This window comes from Syngnathoides biaculeatus, chromosome 14, assembly GCF_019802595.1.
Source record: "Syngnathoides biaculeatus isolate LvHL_M chromosome 14, ASM1980259v1, whole genome shotgun sequence".
In the NCBI taxonomy this organism is placed as follows: domain Eukaryota; kingdom Metazoa; phylum Chordata; class Actinopteri; order Syngnathiformes; family Syngnathidae; genus Syngnathoides; species Syngnathoides biaculeatus.
In genome coordinates this window covers 13,873,616-13,899,587 of record NC_084653.1, presented here as the reverse complement: position 1 = coordinate 13,899,587, position 25,972 = coordinate 13,873,616, and positions in this window count along the sequence as shown.

The window sequence follows — 25,972 nt, the reverse complement described above, 5'->3', positions numbered from 1 at the left end:
GTTGAGCTCCAGAGACTCAGTTGAGAGATGGGAGAGAGTTCTAGAAAGTCAACCATAACTGCAGCCTTCCACCAGTCGAGGCTTTATGGCAGAATGGCCAAACGGAAGCCTCTCCTCTGTGCAAGAAACATGAGAGCCCGTATGGAGTTTGCTAAAAAAAAAAGCAAAAAAAAACACCTGAAGGACTCCAAGATGGTTAGAAATAGGAATCTCTGGTCTGTTGAGACCAAGATAGAACTTTTTGTGATTAATTCTCAGTGGTATGTGTGGAGAAAACCAGACTTTCCTCATCACTTTTTGAATAGAGTGCCAACAGTGCAGCCTGGTGGTGACAGTATCATGCCATGGTTTTGTTTTTCAGATGCAGGGACAGGACAACTGGTTGCTATCAAAGGGGAGATGTATGTGGTAAAGTACAAAGATATCCTTGATGAAAACCTCCAGAATGCTCAGGACCTCAGACTGGGCTTGAAGATTCACTGTGCATGCAGCTAAAATAAAGGAGTAGCTTCACAACAAATCTGTGACTATTCTTGAATGGCTCAGCCAGAACCCTGACTTAACCCAATTCAGCAACTCTGCAGAGACCTAAAAATGGCCGTCCACCAACTTTTACCACCCAACCGAATACCACTGGAGAGGATCTGCAAGCAGGACAGGCAGAGGATCCCCAAATCCAGTTGTGTAAAACTTGTATTATTATTTCCAGAAAGACTGATGACTGTATTAACGCAAAAGCGAGCTTCTCCTGAATACCAGCAAAGGGTTTAAATCTTTATGGCTGTGATATTTAAACTTTTATTTTTTGATTAACCTGCAAAAAAAATTAACAATTCCATTATTTTCCATCAATATGGGGTGCTGTGTACATTAATGAAGATAAAAATGAACTTAGATCATTTAAGCAAGTAGCTGTAATATAACAAAGACTGAAAAACGTAAGGGTGTCTGGTACTTTCTGGTACTCTCTGTACCAACTGTAAATACTGTCACGAGTGAGGCTCGAGGGCGGACCCAATTGCACGACTCAAGAGGTAAGCAGCCAGTACAGAGGATGTCTTTATTTGTCCTGAGGTCCGTTACCCTCAAGTCAGTCCAAGAGAGCAGAAGTACTAGTAGTGGCAGGCTTACAAGGGTTTGTCAGGGGACATGCGAGCGTCGGTACACAGGAGGTCGACCACAGAAGGCAGAAATGTCAAAGGGGTCAGGCTTACGGGGTCGGTCGGAGAACAGGCGGAGGTCGGTACACACGGGTTCACGATCAGAGATACGGGAGTGCTGGAATGGGGCATGAGATGCAACAATATGGTAGAGGGCCGGTCGTCCCCGGGGTCCTATATATACAGGGGTTCATCAGATCGTATGAGGCGCAGATGTGCGCCTCCCAATCAGCTGGCCACGCCCAGCCAGGACTGGAAGGCAGGGACCTGACAAATACAACCTCCAAACAACTGAAATTCACTTTTATGCTATTTTCTTCTTCTTATGTCACCTGTTGGAACTAATTTGAAGTTACAAAAACTGCTGCTCCAAATGTGTGATTTCGTACAAGCGTGACTACGTCCAGAAAAACACGAGCAGGCGTGAGTAATGGTTGCACATTTTTTACATCACATATGCAGCCACATCAGAGCCCACATGACTCTATTGAGGGAGGATAAGTGGTGAAGAAGATGGATGGATGGATGTTTGCAAAAAATATTACTAAGGGTTACTCAGGACATGTGATGGCTTTATGTATATACTGTATGTGTAGCTGAATTATACTTCCCACATACTGTATGACCAATCAAAAGGAGCAGCACAATGCTCATCCAAATGAAGCAAAAAATGTGACAAAATTTTTATTTTTACATGCTCTAAAATATGTAATTACTGGATGACTTAGCAGCATGGTGCTGTAACTGATTACATCATTGGCCTCACTGTTCTGAGGAGCGGAGTTCAAATCCCAGCCCTGCCTCTGTGGAGTTTGCCTGTTCTTCCCTTCTCTGTGTAGGTTTTCTTCAGGCACTCCGGTTTCCTCCCACATCCCAAAAACATGCAACAATAATTGGGGACTCTAAATTGCCCCGAGGTGTAATTGTGAGTGGGGCTGTTTGCCTCTATGTGCCCTGCAATTGGCTGGCAACCATTTCAGGGTGTACCACGCCTCCTGCCTGATGATAGCTGGGATAGGCTCCAGCACTCCCTGTGAGGGAAAAAAAATGGATTTATGGATGAAATATACTGTGCAATATTATGGAGTGCTGCTTTTCACGCCCCACCCCACCCCAAATTAAAAAAACAAAAAAAAAGGTCGGACTAATTGTATTTTCATTAATTTCAATTAGGGGAAAAATGATTTGAGATAAGTGAGATAAGCGCCATTGTATTTACGTTTTTATCAACGCTATGAAACAATATCTGTAGTAGCTCTAAATATTAAAATAATGTAAAAAAATAAAAAAAATAAAAATAAATAAAAATACAATATTTTATACCTTAATTTGTTTGGGCATTTTAAAGTACTTTTTATAAACTCTTCAGAGGGGAAAAAAATCAAGTCATCTCAGTTGACACTCACCTAAACCTAAGTTATGCTCGTGATGCATGTGCTTTATTGCAGATCAATCACCTTCTACTGCTTAAATATGTACATAATAGCACCTCATCACAAACACATAAGAGCAACCTAAATGAAATCATGAAAAAGGCCACAAAGCAAACAAACTTAAAAAAAAAAATACCAGTGTGGCAGATGTCTCTTTGAGTTGGGGTTTCAAAACGGGACTTTGATTAATAATTGATTAGGAAAAGGCATGCTGCATGAAAGGCAGGAAGTGGTGGCATTCTTACGATTGGCCGGGCAGTCAAACTACACTTTGTTGTTCTAAACGCTGCTGTGGACCTGTGCATGTGCCTGCACGTGTGTGTGCGTGCGTCTGAGGGTACGGGTGTGTGTGTGAGAGAGAACCACTGTGGACCAGAGCAGCTCTATCAGCAAATATGCAAGCACATGAATGGCTACATCTTAAGGGATAATTGATGCTGACCAGGAACCTCCTACCTCGTTTCATTTAGTCACTTTGCAATTTATTGCTGCTCTCCCTCACCTCCATACAGAAAGGCCATGATCAAAATTTTCAAAAGATTTTAGGTAAGACATTCATGAGCCATGGCGCTTGTGCTTTGGTTTAACTCTTGTTAGTATATTATTATTAGCTGCCCCCAGAGCTAATAAATGAGATTAACAATATTTCTATGTACGTGGACTTTTGAGTGAGTTGAATATTTTTTTTTGTTAAAGCTGAGCCCCATTTTTTTCTGAGTGCTAAATTGTGGCAGCAGATTTTACACAAGCAGCAGTTAGGCAGATCGTAAAACGTTCTTTGAAAACACAAAGTTTAACTTTGCTGAGTGCAACACAGTTGCTAGTAAGTTACTATAAAAAACATGAAATGTCGAGTGTGTTAAACCAAAGCACATTACTTCGCCTTACTTAAATTTGCTAGGTCTCTGCTAAAACTGTCATGATCTTGCCGCTTCAGCACGAGCTGTGCGGGTGCCCGCGTGGCTGCGCTAATTGGGAGGCACACACCTGCGCCTCATGCGGGCTGATCATCCCCTGTATATATAGGACCCGGTGACGACTGGTCCTCCGCCAGATCGTTGAGCTTTATGTCCCGTTCCAGCACTCTCGTATCCCTGATTGAACTTGTGTGTACCGACCTTCGTCCGTTCTCCGACCAACCCTGTAAGCCTGACTCCTTGATACTTCTGCCTGCGTTGATTGTTCCTCTCTGTACCAACTCCTGCCTGTCCGCTCATCTGCTCTCTTCGCCCGACGTCACAACTACCGCTGCTGCACCGGACTGCCTGCTCGATCCCTGACCTCTGCATACAATAAACGTGTCTCTTCTTGAACTACCTTGCGTCTTCCGAGTTCCTGCATTTGGGTCCTACCCCCGTTTCCGATGGGTCGTGACACAAACAGAGTTCAAAGAGCTAAACAAACTCACAATGTTGCAGTAGTAACAGCCCTTTGAACTGCTAATATTTGAAGACAAACTGGGGTGCAGCAATGTTGACAAACAGTATAACGGTAATAATGGGCTTGCAGTGTTTGCTAAACATGACTAATATTATTGCAGTTTACTGACTTACTTTCTGTAGATGTACATCTTCATGTATTTTATGTCTGCATTATACTGCCCCCGGTAGTCATGGTGCACACACCAGAATGAGGCACAATTTTAGTGGGCGTTAAAGCATGAAATCATGATGCACAAACTGTTCAATTCTTTACATTGTATTTATTTGGGCTTATGAGAGGGACAGCCAAAGTTGGATGTTTTGGGGACGAGGTTAGAGAGAGCAGACTTTGATGGTTTGTACATGTTCAGAGGCGAGAGAGTGAGTATATTGGTAGAAGGGTGCTGAGGAAGGAGCTGCAAGGCAAAAGAGCGAGAGGAAGACCAAAGAAAAGGTGATGGATGTTGTGAGGGAGGTCATGAGGACAATGGATGTTAGAAAGGAGGATGCATGAGATAGGCTTAGATGGAAAAAGATGACACGCTGTTGTGACCCCTAACGGGACAAGCCGAAAGGAAAAGAATACTAATAATAATTCTATTTAACTTAAGTATTTCTGTATGTTTTTATAAAGTACGATATTGAATCTCTTTTGTATTTCATTTTTTGCTGGGTGGTATTGGTGTTTCATAGGGGTTGGAATAAATTAATAGCACTTCTTTTCTTTTCAGTGGGAAATTATGATATGAGCTAGGAGTGGTTTGTATTCTGGGGGTTACAGTTAAACTCACAGACAAGGTACCAATGTATAAGAAATCATGTAGTTGTCATTATACAAAGTACGGCCCTGTAAATAGAAAAGTGACAAATCTTGGGTTACATACAATAAATAATTGTTCTTTACTAAACCAGGAGGCAATCCTCGTTGGAAGTCAATTCTGTTTTCCAACTGGCCAACAAAGCAGTGTTGCGTTAACAAAAAAGAAGACATCAAACAGACAAGGTTCATACGTTACAAATAGATAGAAACACTATAAAAGAGGATTTCCTTTGGTACAGAACAAGTTGGAATGTTTCCAATGTAAAACAAAATACCAATGTAGTCTTCTTTTCTTCTTTTCCTTTCGGCTTGTCCCGTTAGGGGTCGCCACAGCGTGTCATCTTTTGCCATCTTAGCCTATCTCCTGCATCTTCCTCTCTAACCCCAACTGCCCTCATGTCTTCCCTCACCACATCCATAAACCTTCTCTTTGGTCTAAAATACCAATGTAGTAAAACTATATTTTTGAGTTTCCTAGCTTGACAGTCACATCGGTTTTCTTTGAGTATCATTCACCTTGGACTTGTTGCTAGTCAATCGCAGGGAGCACGTCATGTAGACAACCAGTCACACAAACATTATGAATTAATAATTAATGAATGGATTATGTCAATTTAAATAGCACCAGATTTAGTTAGTTTGGAAGTTTAAGTGATATAAGAACAGACAAATAGGTAACATAAGACGTTGGTTTGTTTTTGGCAGAGTTATCCTGAAATACAGTTTGGCGGTGTGTGAACATTTGTGCACTCGCGAAGGTTCATGTTAGAGTTGGAGACCAGCACGGAGGTGTTGTCGCTATCAGAGTCCCCAACGCTTAATGCCTGATGTCAACCTCCTACTGAGAAGGTTGCAGATCTGGATGTACTGTGGCGAGGGGATTTCTGCCCGCTTCTTCAGCAACAGGGAGGCAGAGAGGGTAACTAACTCTCCGTGATGGCCTCATGCCGCTCTGGCCCGGTGGCTAACACACAGTGATCCGCATTTGTGTGCTTGTGTTCGTTCGAACTGAGGAACTACTTCTCGTCATCTTTGGGATTTAATAGATAAGCTTTATATGATCAGGATTTTTGGGGCCAATCAGGGAGTTAATAATAACAATAACCGATCACCAATAGAGCAATGCATTTATTTGAAGGTCAAGTGTGATGAAATGGATGATTTTTGGTATATTATCAATGAAAAACCCACAGCCAATATGATCCCATGTGTTTTTTATCCACAAAACATGATTTTCACTTATACAGATTTTTGTAACTCCCGCCATGAAAATCCTCTGAGGGATTTATTTTCAAGAAGAAGCAGGAAGTGACGTACAGGACAGAGGTGCCCCCTCGTGGGCTCATTTGTTTCCATTAGTTTTACCTGCGGGAAGGTAGCTCATTGTTCCTTCGTGTTAGCCAAAATGCCGGCTCATTGCATTGCTGGACATTGCTTGAACACCCCGAAGAATGGATTTAGCCTTCATAAGTTTGCAAGAGACCTGGTTTGTTGTGAAAAATGGATTGCACGGGTTCAGGGGGCGAGAGCTTCGTGGGTTCCAAATAACAGGTAGGCAGTAATGCGCCCCGGCTCGACGGTGTTCAACAAGTACTGCGGCGGCTTTGAACATACCCTAAAAGCAGAATGGCTCTGCTCCACCTCCTCCTTATGTCACCATGGCACAGAAAATCAGCCACACCGGCTGAGGCACCGCGTTAGGCGGTCACTGTTTCTGCGAAGTCTGCGCGTCGCCGCGATGGCTCATCTCCGCCGTGGAAGTGGATCGGACGGGGATGAAGTTTGGCCGTGATCGCATATCATCTGAATGTGGCTCGAAACAATAGTGTAATATTGCCCCGAGGGCTGGAAACAATACTGTAGTATTGCCCCGGTAACTTCACTCGGTTGTGTGGTGTTCTCATTTTCGAAAAGAGCTTCCGTGTCAGAAGGGTCGTGTTTGTCTCCCATAGTAGGGTGCACCGCGTGTTTTCATTGGAGAATGTCCGGGTGACGTCACGGACGGAGGATGCAGCCAGCATGGCGACCACTTGGATATTGTAGAATGACACTTCTCCAACTTTGCGAATGGATGACGCGCTCTCCGCTCACATTTATTTTTTCGTATAGACATTGAAGTGAATAATGGTCTATGTATTTTTCATGACAATATCTATTTTAGAATGTTTTTAGGGATGACACCCGGGCTTTAAATGACCTGTTCAACATATTGGAAGCATTTGATTTCAACTCACACCAACCAAGACTAATTTCTCTCTCCTCGAAGGCACACATTCAACGGATGGATACTCCCATATGTACAGTAATTAGACTTTCTAAATCCTTTCCCCTCCCTTTACCCTCAGTTTTATTTAACTGTTTTTAGTCACCCCAAGTAATACCACAATTCACTTTTTGTGATCTGACTGTAATAGGGATTCCAAAATTGAACATAACTAATTTAATATCATAGATATTTTTGTTTTTGCTTCGTGAGATTTTGCAGTTAGGGCTTATCCTGAAATTTTACATCCCCAGATTATTGTTCATTCATTTTCTGAGCCGCTTATCCTCACAAGGGTCGCGGGAGTGCTGGAGCCAATCTCAACTTTCATCGGGCAGGAGACGGGGTACACCCCAAACTGGTTGCCAGCTAATCGCAGTGCACACAGAGACAGACAACAGTCACACTCACAATCAGACCTGGGGTCAATTTAGTGTGTCCAATTAATGCATGTTTTAGGGATGCGGGCAGAAACCGGAGTGCCCGGAGAAAACACACCCAGGCACAGGGAGAACATGGAAACCCCACACAGGCAGGACCGGGATTGAACCCCGGTCCTCAGAACTGTGAGGCCAATGCTCTACAGCTGCACCACCATGCCACCTATAATTAGTCCATCATGGGGGGGTTCTGTAACATTTGCTCCATGATGAATGAGAGCCTACTATATGGTTATATATTTTTTCTTTATTCAAAACATGTAACAAAAAGTGGAGGGGTTATTTTCATTTAAATAATTTCAATGGTGTATATTAATTTGAAAAATTAAGTTACAAGTTTCTCACAGAATTGATTAAACTCATAAGTTAAGGTAGCTTTATATTCAGTTCATGCTTAAAATTAACAGGATGGATAAATAACAAAACCAAAACAAAAATTACCGAGAAAATCCAGATGCAGTGAGATGACAGTAGAGTACAGCTCGATGTACATTGCAGTATAAAAACAGAGGGCAACATCAGGGTGTTCGTACCCCATTGTGCTTCTGGTGTGCCGGGCCGCATCTCCTCCGTGAAGGACAGATCCAGCCATTTGCTGTGAAACTGCCTCCACAGGGGTGTCTGGACCACCAGCACACAGGAGCGAGGCGCACCAGGAGGGCCCAGGCCAGGCACTTCCTCCCGAGGATGACCTCCGACACAGCCAGTTTGCACCGGACGGCCTTGAAGAGACAGTGGTGTGGATTCTCCTCCAGCCCAAGCCGCGGGTTCTAATTGATGTGGCAGAGACGTCAGCACTAATCTTTTGCTCTCCACTCGCTGCCCTGTAAGCCCCTCACCACTCCACAGTGAGAACAACAACTGTGGTTGCAGTGTCAATTAAATGTAGCCTGCCTGCTACCTGTTCAGTATAAATTTATCTGCCGCACAACATGTTCACTTATCTAGCCCTGACACACTGGGTGATTTCCTACTGGTGCTGCACGGCTCTATCAGCTAGGCCGATATCTCGCACGACAGTTGGCCGGCTGACTAATACACGTGGAATAAGGAGGAGACTTGGTTTTCATATTTGTATGAAGGATGCCAATCTCGCTGTGGCTCGGCTTACACAGTGCAAAAGGATACTGCAATCTCAGTCAGGTGTACCATTACTAATTGTTTACAGTGATGTAAATAGAATCGAGTGTGACATGTTTAGTGCACTCTCCTCCCTCAACAATGTCAGCAACTTCACCTTAGAGGACAGGATGGAATGGAGAGATGGCACTTGTAACTGCTTCAATGAGAATGTGCGCCTTTTTTAATGGAGAGCAAAAATTATGAATAGTAGTAACTCGACTTACGAGTGCTCCGACTTACATGTTTATTGAGTTACAAAGACTCTTTTGAACAAGAAGTCGCTGATGTACACTCACCTGTTATTGAACGGGACAGTCAAACACAAATATAAAATGAAAACACTCAGGGAGCACACAGCAGATGGTAATACTGAACTCAGCACGTGTGTAATGGCGACCCCGAATGACTGTAACTTTTGATGTCACAAAAATGTTCACAAATCCTTACAGATAATACAGTATGTACAGTAATTTTACTTCATGTAATGAAATTTCTGTATATCTTTGTTTTTTTATCATCCCCAATCATGTTGCAGTTCACATTTTGTTGTGTCTCTGTTTCAATACTGTGCATATCTCATATAATATCACAGATTTTTTGCTATAGCGAGAGATTTTGCCATGATCATTGTTCCTCATGCACTATTACTGCAGACTCACAGCAATAACTATGAGCCAGGATGAAAAGACTGCATAAAAACAAAAAAAAACATGAAGTGAAATATTTCTACTGCAAAGGACAACCGGCTTTACAACTGCATATTCACGGTAAAGTGAACATCCATCCATCCATCCATACATTCTCTGTATCGCTTATTCTCACAAGGGTTCAGTTAACCCAATATGCACATTTTTTGAATGAAGGATTAAACTACAGTACCCGGAGAAAACTCACACAGGCACGGACAGAACATGCAAATTCCACATAGGAAGGCCTGGTTTTCAACCACACAAACAAAGGGCAGATGTGCTAATCAGTTGGTCACTGTCACCTAAAGTCAACATTGTTAGCTTATTTAATCTAACCTTCAACATATTACAGTTTCTCCACAGATGGTCAAAGCAAGACAAAGGTGGCGCACTTCCAACAACTGCATTGAAGAAACTGTTGGAAAATACACGTTTAAAAAACACATTCCTAAATTAGAAGAATCACTGATGGTGTAGTGGTACACACGCCTGACTTTGGTGCTGGCAGTGTGGGATCGATTCCCGCTTGGTGATGGCTCGATATCTGCCCTGCGACTGACTGGCGACCAGTTCAGGGTGTAGTCTGGCTTTCCCCCGAAGCTAGCTGGGATATTCTCTGGCTCTCATGTGACCCTTATGAGGATAAGCGGCTTGGATAATGGATGGATTTCTAAACTAGCTGCATGCCACAATTGGCACCTAGAGACTCTCGACACAGATTGGCTATGAGAATAGCAATCCTAATTGGACAAAAATATTATTACATGCATATTATGTCATGGTATTACAACTTTAAAATATACTGTGTAGAAAAAATACAATTAACTTATTTTGGATTTGTGAATATTGATATATCGTGTGGGATTCTAGAATGTAAGCCCACCCTGAGAGACAATATAATTTATTGAACCGTTAATTAAATACTGTCTTAACCTTGGTTTTCCGATGTTTGCTGGCCTACGCCCTAAATTATCAAATATTATTCAAAACTGTAATATGTCGAAAATGTCAGGAAATAGCTCGGCTTTGCAGGAAGCAAATGCATTTCTGTAAATATCTAATGGATTGCAATTCATTGTTGGCGAGACATTTGAACAATGTGCTGGACTCACACAGGGCAGGAAATGCTAAGTGTCAGAAAATGACTGTTAATGAGCTTTAATTAGGTGTGATTTTCCAACGTGTGTTTAAACGCGCAAATGTTTTGAGTTCTCATCATTAACTCTACAGTATATAGCATGACATATCCCAGCTATATACTATAGTATAGTTCCAGCTTGGAAAAATTTGTGAAACATTAGCAATGTTAGACAGACTTGAAGAGCGAGACAAACAGCTTTTAACTTACTTTTGAGATAAATTAGATTGGTTGATCCTTCATTAATCCTGTCATAGAAATTAAGTTTGAAGCAGCAAAAATAATACATGCAGTATACACTCAGTAATTTACAGTATGTATAACCAACAAGACAAAAAATGTAATTGGAAACAGATCCTTTAGCGAAAATAGCACAGAAACTTACGGAGATCAAATCACAATTTTCTGACAATTTTTTTTTCCCCATGCAGTTATACAAATTTATAACATTAAAGCACTCTATCCAGTTGGGACTGCTATATTTCCAAACATGAGTTGCAGTGAAACCACAGTGCCCCAAAATTTTAAATATATGCCATTTTTCTATGGCATCCTATCCATCCATCCATTTTCGCTTCCGCTCATCATCACGAGTTGTCTAGAGTGGGTTGGAGTGTACTCCAGCTAATTCTGGACGTTAGGCGGCGTACACCCTGAACTGGTTGCCACCCATAAAACAACCCTTCACACCTGCGGGCCATTTAGAGTGTTCAATGAACCTACCATGCATGTTTTTAGAAATCTAGGATGAAACCAGAGTACTCGGAGAAAACCCAAGGAGGCACTGTCATTTCTTACTGTATGTATGCCATTTTTATTATGATCTGTTACCAGAACAATAGAAATTCTAATTGAGTAGTGAAACGTTTTTTTTTCTTATTTTCCCACTTTTATTTCCAAAACCTTTTGGCTAACAGACCTTCATCATGATGATTGTACTTGGAGGGCTAAGAATTGTGTGTGCGTGTGTTTGTGTGTGTAAAAAAAAAAAAAGTTTGAGCCTGGTGTACATTGTACTGTCTACTTTCTAGCTCAATTTCCTTCAACCTCTTTCTAAATACAAAGTGACATCATTTCGTCTGGCTCAGCTACTCAGTTATACGGTAGCTGTGCTTAGCTTCCATAACAAGACCCATTCAGCACTCGAGCGTGCAGTGACCAAGCTAACAATGGCTACACCCCAAAATGCTTCATCGCTGGAAGCCTCAATTTACAGAACAGCTCAGTGATGTTTTTCAAGCTTCCAAAAAAATTAGAAAATAAAAAAAGCAATGGATTGACTTTTTCAAGACGTGCAGATGACGAGCTGAACTTCAACACGAGCAGCCGACTCCAGAGTGGACATTTTACAATGGGTACTTTTGTAAAATTTCATCAGAGACAAAATGGGTTGGTTCATGGCTAACTTGAAACTAGTGAATGGGCAGTGTCGACTAACTACCTGGGCTTCCTCCCACCTGTGCTCAAGTGCCATGTTCAGCTGTAACAAGATGTCACCAACTACTAGGGTAAATGTACTTATGTGCTCATCTTTGTTATTATATATTAGTATAATCCAATATAACATTCCATTTTTAAGTTGGGCCTCCTAACGTGATTTTACGTCATACAAGGTATACCCCCTCAGTTTGTTTTATTCCATTTGGTGTGTCCATTTAACATGCCCACAGTATCTGAGAGGTGCCCCTTATTATTCAGGGCTGATTTTATTACCTGATTTTATATATTCTTAGTGATGTATTATATTTACTCACACATACTCATTTTTTTTACACATGTGGCTCAGTTGTCTCCCTTCTCAGTTCCTTCAAGTGAAATGCCCAATTTTAGTCCACTCAGTACCTTAATCATGCGCTTTAGAATACACTTTGCACAAGCTCTCTGTAATGACCCAGGGAAATTGTGGGCATTATGTGTCACCAGTTGAGGCGCCGAAGTATAGTCCAGTGTATGGCCTATTGCGTCATAACAACTGGGTTACTTTTTTCCTGCCATTGTCTCCTGTCCCTTCTACTTTTAGCACAGGAGATGGACACCTGCCATGCCACCAGCAAATGCATTCCAAAACCAAAAAGCTAGCAGGGGATCTTCCTGTAAATACCGTTAAGGTAATAGGCTGTAAAGTGATCTTTAAGTGGAGTTTTAAGCACTCCCATAATGGCTCTCGCTGCCTTTTAGTGGCTCATGTGACTCCCTCAGAGTAGTGATTACGAGTTGTGAACGAGGAGGTCTCGTGTACAGGTCAGCATGCAATCCTCACTTCCACCTGCCAATCTTTACTTCTTTACTTCCCCTGGTCCTTGCAGAGCCTTATTGTTTTGTCAATTGTTTACAATGTAAATCAAGTTGACAAAACACAGAACTACTAATCAAACTCTATTCTATTTGACTATTATGCTTATATATTCATTGAAACCTTCATTCTCCGCTCCGCTTACGCTTACGCTTTATATATACTGTCACACGTACTCAAGTTCTGTGTATTATTTTCACATCCTGGAAAAAAACTCAGATGTCTTAAGAGGATTGAGGGGACCTAGGAAACTACTTGACGGCAAGATATATGACTGAAATAGGTGGATATATATATATTCTAATATGAGCAGCATAGACCATTTCAAATTACGCTGCTTTAGTTTTCTGTCCATTTTTTAATAACAGTATTATGGAGGGAGCCCGGCCGCAAAGAACGAAAATCAGCAACTAATTGAGACCACTCCAAAAGGTTTTTTATTGTGTATATATGCCACAAAATATTGGTAGCACTATACAGCACTCCTGTACTCACTTCAAGGTAGTTCTGTGGCTCATTGATGCTGCAAGTTTCACAGTTATAATTGTCAAATTAGGAAATGTTTTACATAATTACCTCCTCCTGACATTTCATGACTTATGCAAACTATTCCAACTTTAAATTGTTTAGCTCAATCAGGACCTCTTTGGGACTCTTTATCAAATTGCCAAATTTTGACACTCTCAACTGAAAAGATATTTGTGTCCACGTTTCATGACTGATTCAACCATTCAAACTGCAAACTGTTAAACTTGTTCAAGACCACTTGGAAAATATTTGTCACATTCCCAAATTTTCGCAGTAAAATTCTCAAATTACGAGATTTCATATAGTTACCTACTTCTGTAGTAGATGACCGATTCAAACCATTCGAAATGTTCAGTTCCAATATTATGTCTGTCTAGGAAACTTGATCATATTCTCAAATTTTCACTGTAAAATTCTCAAATTAAGATGTTTTACACATTTGCCTCTTCCTTCCACATGTCCCGACCGATTCAAACCACTCCAACTTGTCGCACTCTACATAGTCTCAACATTCAGTTTGTTTTTCGTTATTTCATATTGTATAAAGATTGACTATGTTAGTTTTATTGCCATGGCAGTCCTCACAAGTAGGTAAGCATTTTTTTTAAATGATAGTTAGTTGCAACCATTTTATGGACCCCAAATTACAGTCCGTGGACCCCTGGGATCCAGGGACCCCTTTTTGAGCACCACTGATTTACAGTAGTTCTCTGTCTGTATAGAAATGTGTCTGGTCTCTGGTCTGCCTGTTTCTGCAGGTCTTAATCAAAATTGAGTAACAATGTTTGGAGACCTGTTCTAATGGCTCTTTGGTCGGTTATTCCCCTGACCACCCTCTTTCTTTCCTTACATATCACAAGGACACTGATGCATGGCACATTTTGAATTTTGCCTTATATTGGGGGTCAGAGGCGGGTTTCAGCAAGTGTCCTTAATTTCACAGGGTTAAGGCGCTGCAGATTCACAGGGATTACAGATCACTTAGCACAAGCCCGTGACCGCCTGGAAGTTGGGCCTCGCATCCTCCCCATTTGTTAAGCACGTCCTTGTGCCCGCTGAACCGTTGAGGCTGCCAAGGTGAACACGCGCTCCCAGAAGGAGGTGTTGCTGTTCTAGATCACTGAAACAATGATTCAGCCTCAGCCTCAGTGTGTACGAGTTTGCTTTTGCATGTTCGGTTATTGTGGTTGCGCTTGTATGGCTTGGGTCTGTGTGTGTGTGTGTGCGCATGTTTTTTTTTCTTTTTTTTTTTGTGAACAAGCTCGCTCCAGCCCAAATAATCACAAGCCTTCTGGCCTTATTATTATCAAAGCGGTGCCTTCTTAAATTCACCAATGCTTACATCAACACATAATAGTCGTCTCTTTCTATGGAATCCCATGCTGCCATAAAGCTATGTTTAAATAGAAACAATTGGCCGGATTTATGTAAACATGTAATAATATTAGGACACGAGAACATCAGCTCTTCACCCAGTGGGACTCAACAATAGTAAGTTAATCCATGGCATGCAATGCGCTGGAATTGAGCTATTATTTCCCCCTCTTCAAACTAAAAGGAATAGTCCATGTATCAGTGATAATCCAATCATGTTGATCCTAAACTTTTAATTTGATTAAGAGTGTGAAAATGGAGGGCAGAGAGTCTCTTGCAGGATGACATCACAGACATTGACTTCTAATTGTTGCTGGACATTTACATATGGATCCCTTTTTTGTGTGTGTTTAACCATGTTTTTTTTTTTTTTAATCCAGCTCATTCTGTCAAGTCTGTAATCTCCAATACAGATTTCAGTACTCCTCGGAAACAGTGGCAATTCTTGAAACTCTTAGTTATTAGGGATTTTAAATAAACCGTTATGTTTTCCCAGTTGGATGCGCATTAGATTAACAGCATACAGATAACTGTCCATTATTGTAATTTTTTTCTACACCACGAAGGCTTCACTCTGGATGCTCATCTCATAATCTCTTGTATATTCCTGAAATCCTCAGATTTATATTATACTGCTTTTAGTGGGTGCTTTATTTTTATTTTTAATAATACTACCATGCAGTACATTTTTCCCCCATTGTGCCTGTCCTCGGTGAACGAAATAATTTACAAGACCCTGAGCTGACAGGTCATACCATCAATACTTTTCCCATTGAGTGTTGAGACAAAATTGAGATAAGGTTTTTCATTACTGTATCTTATCAGTGGAGTTTTCCTGACTTCTTATCATCACGTAATCCTCCACTCCTTTTGTTTGTTTTTCCAGAGCCTTATATTCACCCCATTTTAATAGGCTGAACCAAACAATTTCCACTTTTTTTGACGTGGTTTCACTCTTCCGCCTCTGCATAAATGCCGACTTTATTTCCATGAAATCGTCCAATGACATAGATTTTACTTTTGCATAAAAGCATGAAGAATGTGCCTAATATCAGGGCGGCATTCATCTGCTAAGTGGACATTTGCATGGGTGCGAGAGGGGAAGGGGAGCCAACCACTAACCTCCCGGGGTGACAGCAGTGCAGGGGGATGACATGTGACAGCTGTGACAGTCCTGAAGAAAAGGGGGAGCGTGCGGGTGGGGGTTCAAGCAGGCGACTTGCTGCGCCCCTGATCCAATTACGCCACACGGCCCCCTGTCAGACCCAGCAGCTTGACTCCAGCCACTCTGAGGATAGTATTGATCTCTTGTCAGGCAGAACAGTTGCCCTCCCGTAGCATCCGCCATCGCTGAACTTTCCAACAGTCCCGCCATAACACCCCCATTTAACATCTGAGGGCCCCGGGCATGCACCGTCCCAAATGAATGACCAAAAAAAAAAAAAGAACATTCGGTAGACCTTCTGCCAAATCCAAACAGTAAGTGGCTTGTACAGTAATCCGCTGTTCTTAAGTAGACTTTACCTCAGTATTGCATTTTCTGACAAGTTTACTGTAAGTCATTTTGAAAACTGGCTATATCTACTGTCTCCTCCCTCAAAAGTAGATCCTTTTTTTGAACCACCGAAATGTTGAGTGATGATGTATGATATGAAGACAGAAAAAAGAAACAGGGACAGGTGAGACATGCAGTATTACTGATGATGATGATGCAACAGATTTGGTTGTGCCCCATCCACAGATTAGAGAGAAATATTTCTTGTCGCAAACAAAAAATTACTTGCGATGAATTTTTTGTCTTTTGCTTGAAAAGCACGAGCTTCGAAAAATGTCTCATTTGAAAAAACACATAGACAAATTATTTGTCTCTTAAGTTTTTCCGTTCTTACCATTAGCTAATTTATGGTTATCTTTTTCAGTTCACAGTCTTACCAAAGTCACAAACACAGCAACACTGGCTAGAGCTTGGTCTAAATATTTATTGTTGTGTGTATAGTGTTCCTACTTTGGCTACCTCTGCTGATTCAAAATGATAAAACTAATTTCTCTGTCCTGTACACTATGATACTCCTCCTCTATATTGCGGTTCATCTGCCACGGTTATGTTGTATCACAGATTTTTCCGTTTGAAGAATGTCATTTATTGTTTTAATACATTTATATGACAAAAACATTATTAAACAATTACATTGCTAAATTAAATATATTTCCATCATTATCTAACATGCACTCCTCCCACCAACAGAGGGAGGTGATAAAAAGCCAAGCCAATAAAAAACCTTTGTAATTTGGCTTTTATATTTAGTGACTTCGCCGACATTTTGAACAACTATTTTCCCAATAAGTGACAATCAAATCTTTTTTGCAAAGAAAGAGACAACAGGAATCAAATCAGTTTTACACTGCTTTTTAATTGACAACAAAGGATGAACACTCATGCTCAACATTGCCAAAAACATGGTGCACATTTATAGATACAGTATATTGAAAACCATTGAAAATTAAGCACCGGAGGTATGTGCTCAAGGGAGGAGGTTTATTTATTTATTAATTTTTGTGTGTTAGTTTCATTCGCATTCCGGTCTCCACATATACTGTACAGTAGATATTAGGTGATGAAGCAATTAGTCGACTTTACTGGTTTCTTGAAGTTGATTAAATGCAATCATATGTTTCTGGCATCTCATCTTCCTATCAGCCAATTTGCAGAGGACTATAATGCTCTGTAGAGCAGCAAAATATCCATTCTTTGTCCTTGGGATAATAAAAGGGCCGTTGTACTTATTCATTCAGTTATCTTTCGTTCTGCTTCTCGTCACTGGGATGGCAGGAATGGCAGAGTCTATCCCAGCTACCTTCGGTCGAGAGGCGGGGTACACCCGGAACTGGTTGCCAGCCGTTCGCAGTGGCTGTTGTACTCTGTTAAAAATACATCAATTATTTCATTCATTAATCAACTCGACTTTTATCACATTATAGATGGCTATACAAAGTATTGTTCATCTGCAACTCCTCATTGGTACCACATGCTCTATTTAAAGTCATACAACGCAAAATGGTAGAAATTATTTTGCAGACATCAAATTGCTGCTTGCAAACTCAATGGGGTCCCCGTTACCCAGTTTGAGACCGATGGTCCCTTTTGCTTCGGGATGTGTGCTTACCTGAATTCAAATTCTGCTCATAAACAACACATAGTGAAATGCATCCAAAATCCTTTACCAGTGAATTCCACTTGGAGATAATCTCATCGTGGAACAGGATTACGTAGTGTGAGCAAGCAAGTTTTATGGGATGATTTGATTCTTTTCATTGGTCTGAAAGGCTGTGAGGAATTTTGGGAGTTTGTATCCGACATTTCACACATGGTACTTCTGTAATGATTTTGGGGGCTGGGATTGGGAGGGTTACAGCCTCTTCTGGCTGCTATGAAAGAGTTTGATTTGAGATGAGGAAAAGGCCATTGCAATTAGCGGGCTCTGGGTTTATTTTTCCGCTGCAGTAGAACGGTCTGCTCGAGACAGTGGCAGCTGCCAATAACATCAGTTTAGCAGAAAAAAAGACTATTAGGCCGAGGCCCTGTAACAGCCACACCAGCCAGTCCCACATCTCCAGACCTTTGCACCAGCCCTATACCTCTGAGTGGCTGCAGGTCAATAGACACTGATACTGTCAGGAGCAACAGCTTAGAGCGCAGGTTACTCTAACCATAGCCACACACATTGCTTTCACTCGGCTTATTGTTCTCCCCCTCGAAGGTTAGTGGTGGGGAAGTAACCACTTCTTAACATTAGTGTGGATTTTCTTTATGTATTTATAAGTAACAATGTTTGTACTGAGGTCTAATACAAAAGCTGTCATTGTCAAAGAGGTATTTAACCGTTGGTCATAATACATACTGAACACTCTATTCTCAGAATCACAATCATCTTAATTTGCCAAATATGTAAACAACACACGAGAAATTTGTCTCCACTAGCTGGAGCCACCCTCGTACTACAGCAGACACACGGTCAATTGACAGAATATTTCCATTTTTATTTTTTAAACACACATTTGTGCAGTCTTATAGCATTTAGAGCAGTTGGAATGCCCGTTAGAGCGATAGTCCAGTACAAAGACCATTGTGCAAAGAGTGGCAACACTTAGCCTTGAAGGGGTCTCTTCATTTCTTCGTGTACCCTTGGCTGCTTGCAGCATATGTATGTGAAGTGCATATACTGTATATAGCTTTTTTTTTTTCAACTAAATTTTAGTCTCTGTTTGTTGACAGTCAATCTAACTTGCTCAGGACCTTAATAATCAGTTTTGCTGGCCCGTGTAACAAAAAAAAAAAAAATATCAGTGACAGGACAGTTTCTCATGATTCAGATTTCAATTTTTAAAGACCAGAAAATTGGGCCATGGTGACTGACTTCAATTTCCGTTCTTTGATTGGTATGTCCAAGTTATTCCAGCCAATTTCTATAAGCAAAGCATGTTTATATGTACATTGTTTGAAGATTGGGTTTTAATAAGTTTTAAAATGCATAAAATGGGAGGAAGTTGTAAAAATCCAAACATTCTTTGTCACCATTTCGCAAATGTGCACCTATGTGATTGAAACATAACCCCACAAAAAAGGGAGTTCACTGTGCATTTATACTGTCACAATTATTTGATTAACTCACTTCGATCATAAGAAAAGTCACAACACAATATCCATATTATAACTGCATTAGCGTAGGGTAGTGATCGACAACGCTCCATTTTGACTTGTGCACAAATTCGGGTTACACCATCATTGTAGGAATCAATCTCTATTCTAAATCAAGGGCTCACTTTGCTGTATTTTTAAAGGTTGAAAACAGAATACTCTCAATAATACTCTGCTGTTGATTTAGACTGTGAGATGCACTTAATATGAAAAGAATGAACTCCAATGCTCACCATTTGAAATGTCTCACGGTACACAACGAGGTATGATGAGGCTGGCATTAAAAGCACCCGCTTTATTGCAAATGGGCGTGATCAGCTGATGCCTCGTGAGTGTAACACCATGAAATTAGGCACAATCTGGAAGGGAGCTCTGAGTCACTTTCATGGTACACGCAATGTGTATCCAACGCGGAGTGTGAACATTACTCTGGTCACTCATGCGTTCAGTTGTGACAACACAGAGGGTTGCTTGTAGGTGACGAAGTGGATGCATGTCTGATAGCCTTAAATATAAGGTGGCGATGTCTTTGCCACTGTTACGCTTTGCTTTGTGGCTTTCCATCAACATTGCTTTGCTCAGGAAATGACTACTAAACACACAAGGGCCACTCCCTGGAGGCAAAATTAAGCTGTTATTTAATAATTTCTTAGTAGGGGTGTTAATTGTCAGCTGAATTAGAACAGTCAAGTACAAATGTCATTGGATGACCGTCCATTAGGCTTATCCTTTGGAGCCAGGTGATGGGCCGCATGGATCCGTTCCCAGTGGACATTTGACAAGAGACACTTTCACCCTGGGCATGTTCTCACACACAAACACGCACACGCACACACACACACACACACACACACACACACACACACACACACACACACACACACACACACACACACACACATTTGAATATCCAATTAATTCATGGAGCATGTTTTATTTGAATGGACCTGCAAGACAAAATAGTTTAAGCCTTCATTGTGTGTGTAAAGTGTCAATCTTGATCATTTTTGCTTTAAAATAGCAGCATCATAACCATGTTCACAATATAAGAAAAAAATTATTAACATGCTGACGCAATTCTTGTTCTTCTTAAATACAGGTCTCAATTCTCAATCTCATTTTTTGTGCGTCATTAAGGCATACAAAAATCTGTGAACAATGGATTTGAATGACTCCAGATGTTTTGATGCCGACTTTAATGTGATGAAAGTCAAGTCGATGACGACGTTGATATTTTTCCAGCATAGTAGAGTAGTCCCCAAATGATTTTGGAGCAGCAACCAGTTTCACTTTAACTTAATTTTGATGTTCCAGAAAGAAACAAATTAAAACAAGTGATTAAAAAATACTATTAAACCAGACTTTTTTTTAACCTCTGAGACCCAGACAGAGTGTCACCTTGATAGCGGTAAATTTGGCTGCTCCAGGGAGCATTACAGTAACTTGGCCACAATTAGTTTTCTTCAAGATTTAAATGTCGATGCGGAATAGGGTATTCGACGCTTTGACTGAAAGTTTCAAAACCATCGGCTCTATTTGTGTAGATAGTGGACTTACTGAGCAGCCCAAAAACTGACATTGATTTTGTATGTGCAACGCTAACTGTGAATGTTTTCCATTTTGGCAGACGGTCTGCGACAAGTAAGTCGTTTTGGCGCAATGAGGGTGTATACTCTAAAATGCGCCCGGCCTATGCACCAATTTTGTGGCAGAAAATCAGTCAGTCTAAACTTAAACTTACAGGGACCACGTCTACCTTTTAGTCCGGTGAAGTAGGTAGACTGCTGCTCTAACGCGATTTTAAAAATAAATGATCCCAGGTAGAAAGACGCTGAGCTCTGCGAACACGTGGAGTGCAAGTCAGACACTTTTCATTCAAAAATATGTCGGCACACGGCAAACTTTCAACTATTGTAGAAATTAAATTAATTGAATGCATTATCATCTTAAATCATCCCAGTGGCCGGCGCACAACTGGGAGGGCAGGTGAAGGGTGGGGGTCACGGGAATGATCAGAGGTGGGAATATATAGATGAGGTCCCTGGAGAAATTTACTCTAGCTTGACATCACCAGCTCATCCTGTATTAAATCAGCCAAGAGCAGGGAAAATGCTCGTTACCCGTAGAATTCAAGACTCATTGTGGCACATAAAGGCCTGGGAGAGAGCAGGTAAATGGAAAAGGACCCCAAGGTGGACAACGAACCGTAGAATGAATTAATGTAGAACTTTAATAAACAAAAGGGGCACGATAAACATGGAAACAAACAATGTGAAAATACTACCAAAAGCAATGATGAAAAACGGCAATGTAAGGAGAGTTACTCAAAGCAATCACAACTAAGCGTGCGTTGGTGTAAAGACTACCTAACTACGATAAATCCTACTCAAGATGGAAGTAAAACTACTCGGGAAACAATTGTAAAAATAAGAAAAGTAGAACATAAGGCTGAACTGTGGGCATGAGACTTGAGACTTGAAATAGGAATACAAACAAACACTTTTCCGCTGCTGCTGGGCTTTAAACCCTATAGATCGCAGTAGTTTGCAGGTGCATCTTACCTGTGTATTGCGAAATGGATTTGTTCTGTTTATTTGGACAGAAAACTAAATTCCTTTCCTGTCTTGTTCACAAAATCGCTTCTTAACACAAATTGAGCATTTGTTGAAATGTGTTCAAATTTCAACAACAAATTTGTTGTTGAAATATAGAATAAGAATGAATTGTAAATTGTGGATAGCTTCTTCGCATTTATCATCTGAAGGAATCCAAAACTACTATGTGGCCCACAATGATGATGTGCCTGATACCTCTTGTTTATGAAATTGGTGAACCAGACTGACACCTCATTTCGTGTCACACTAAAAAAAAAAAGATATATATATGTACTTCAGGAAAAAATCACAATGTTGAAACTCATAATTTAGGTGTCAGATATTACAAAGTTAAAGTTATGAAGTATAAAGTACTGTTTTGTATTGAAATACAAAATACTATCATAAGTTGAAATTTAACAGTAGATCACTAATCTTCTTACTTTAAGAATGAAGTTGAAATTTGAAATTAATCTTTGGTACTTCTTGCTATCCATGAGAGTTCTTCTTTCTTGCGATGAGGACTATTGAAGGAGCATGTCAAATTATATCGTAGTATAACTTTCACAAATTTTATCGACTAATATTGTGTCATGGACAGCATGCTGTAAAGTGGTTACCTCATTTGCCTCACAGTTCTGATAATTTGGTTTGAATCTCAGCTCCAACTGGCCCAAGTGGCAATTCTATCTTCTCCCCATGATTTGTCCAAGTAGTCCAGGTTCCTCCCACATTCCAGAAACATGCATTTTAAGTGAATTCAAAACTGTCAATAGATGTGAGCATGAACGTCCGGGATAGGCACCTGAAAACTTGAGGATAAATGTTTTAGAAAATGGTTGAAGGGATTTTACTGGTCTTATTCTTTAGGCACATCATTGAACAAACTAAATCACTCCATAAAAATATGAAGCACAACTGTTGACATGCCTCATTCTTGGGCAAGGAATCTCAAAACGGGGCTTTTTTAGCATCTGATTTTCCACATCCCAACGTCGGCAACTTAAGTTAGCCACAATAGAGTCACCACTTCACTTCACCACTGACTCCATGTTCAGTAAGTGTTCCGGAACGACCAAAATAAGCATTCATTGAATGAATTTGCGAAAGGAAAATTGAGAGTAAATTGATAAATTTCTCACGGCAACACCACATTGCCTTTGTCTATTTGATTTCAAATGTTTTTTTTTTCCTTTTGTCTTGTTTTTCCTCGAGTTACATGAATCAAGACTTCAGTCGTTATGTCAAAAGAGCTGCTGAGAAATGATAGCGACTTTGTCAAATAGCTAATGCTTTTCATAAAGCCAAATCTGAAACTTGCTTCTTGCCAATGAATGTTGAAAGTCATTTTTTATGGAACATGTTGCGGGCTGAGCAGTATGTGCCAAAGCTGTATACAGTGTGCTGTTGCATCAGTCTATTCGATGTATGCCTTTAAGTGTGGCCTAGTGAGTGACATGAGGATCAGGAGTTGTTGGCCAGTTGGTTTGCCTGTGAGCGTTCATCCGTGTGGTGTGGTCCACACCAGCTCATTGTGCGTCTTTTCCTCTTGTCTTCGTGTTAGCCTGTTTGTCCCATTCAATGAATGTCCAAAAGTGTACTGGCTTCCGCAGGTTTTCATAGTACACCTGCGAGGGCATTGCAGTACCTATATTGCATGCTTGTTTGGTTCACAACATAAAGCAAAAATATCGATCAAGTGTTGGCTTGTAACTAAAAAACTCATAGGTTGGAGCACCCATAAGTCAATGTACCACTCTACTAGAAGAATGGAAAGACTAACTTCCTGTTTTTACTAGGTTTGTGAAAAAATTACCCTCCATTTTTCACTCACCACAGCCAAATGTCACTTATTTAAGGCACCACTAAGCAGCGTATTTTACTGCTACATCGCTAATAGCGTTAGACAATGAGATGCTCCCTGTCAGGGTCACACCATTGCTGGATGGACTGAATTAGGACAACGATTTCTCTTTTTTTAGAAAGTGCAAATGTGAGCATAATCCGACACGCCGGTGACGTGTCACAAGTAAACCAACATGTCTCTAGGACAAAAGCGAAAAGCACGCCACACCTACTGCGCGGCATCATGGCCCTGCACAATTGTGTGCTCAAGAGGGGATTCAAGGAATCTGCCAAATTAATGCACAGTGTTGATTCCTAAATTCCTGAAGTGAACAGGACAGATGAGCTGGACTGGCAGTCTTAAAAAAGCATCTGTCTCCTTTAACACTTAAATATGATACTGCAAAATTAATCCTAATTAATGAATTGATGTATTTTGTCAGTGACAAAGGCAAATTGTTTAAAAGATGCCAGGAGCAATGTGCTGTATAAATCTCTTGCTATGAGAAACATGGCATGCCAAGCTTTACATCACTCTGCATAAACCCCCGGCTAATGAGACAAGCACTTGGAATTATTATCAGCATCATTATAGGTGTTCATCTACAGGCACGTCAAAATTATTTGTCTTACTACAGCCCGATAAAGATGTCGTTTTATGATCAGACGGAAATTCAACATGCACTGAATGGCTTTGTTGGATGTGGGGGACACAATCCAAAGTGCATTTATGGATGAAAGTGTGTAATGTGTAATCACAGCACGGTTTATCCATACTAGCCAGCTGATGATTTGCTTATTATTCCCTTTTATCCTTTCCGTTTCACAAGATGCTTCAAAAAGAATAAGCTTTAATGTTTCAGATCAAGCATTGTCAATTTATTCCATCTTACCGTAAACTTTTTCCTGGTAATTTCCTTAAAATGGTAATTTGTCATCCTGTCACTTCATTTGTGACCCTACATTCCACACTGGAGGCATCATCAAACAAATTAATCACTATCCAGGATCCATTTCTCCCTTGTGTGTGCTATTATACAGGGCTCTCTTGTGTTTCTCTTCATTTACATATATTTAATGGCCCAGTTATGCTTGGTTTCCACTGCACAACTTTCGCACCTCTGGTCGGCCGGAATCTTAAACAGGGAGAATTTTGACTTGTTCGTTTACAAATACAAAGAAATTAAATGGTACTTTAGCAAGATGTTGCACTCCAATTCAGTTGTACATGCCTACAATTGCAATTTTCTTCCGACAAACATTCCGCTCTGTGACGAGGCAGCAGTCAGGCCAACAGTTTACGTTGCGTCAAAAATTAGACACGGTCTGACCTGGCGTAAATTTAATCTGTTCTTCAGTCACCAAATTGTCCCAAGAGCCGGACAAACTCTTGTTGCATTGGCATGCCTGTCTTTGCGTAGGCTTTTCTGGCAAATTGGCACCAAGCCAGCAAACCTTGGGCTTGCACAGAAGATGAGATATGTCTCCAATGAAACTAGAACTCTCAGTTTAAATCAGCCGTATAAAAGGAAATATTCACATTTGCAAATTCTCTTATTTGCGGTTTTCTTTTGAGCCTATCCTCTGTTAGTCACTTTGCCACCATATTATGGTATACTTGGGCCATGGCTTTGTCTAATAGAAAAAGAATGCCTTTCCCCCATCTTGTGGCATCTATATGCAATAAGAAAACCCTTTTGGTGTCTCTAGATTACTCCCAGATTTTGGCAATTCTCCGCAAAGCTAAATCCCAAATTGAGCATGCAGAGTGGTCTAAAACTCTCCAGCCTCAGTTTCATCTGCTGTGGTGCCTTGATTTACGAGGCTTCTTTGTTTTGTGATCGAGGTTGTAACTTACCATGTTTCGCAAATTTAAATAAATCGACGTGCCATTAATCGATTACAGCCACTGATAAAACAGAAAAAAGTGCCAGAATTTTAAAAATAAGATAACTATCATTCTGAAGTACTGTACTTGTTCAATACATACATTCATAACGTTAATAAAGTGGAAGGTAAAGAATTAAATAGTTTTTACATCATTATTTCATGCTTTAATTTATCATTATGGATGACTTCAAACACTTGGGGTCAACAATACAGAGCAATGGAGAGTATAGAAAGGAAGCGAAGAAACGGGTCCACACGGGGTGGAA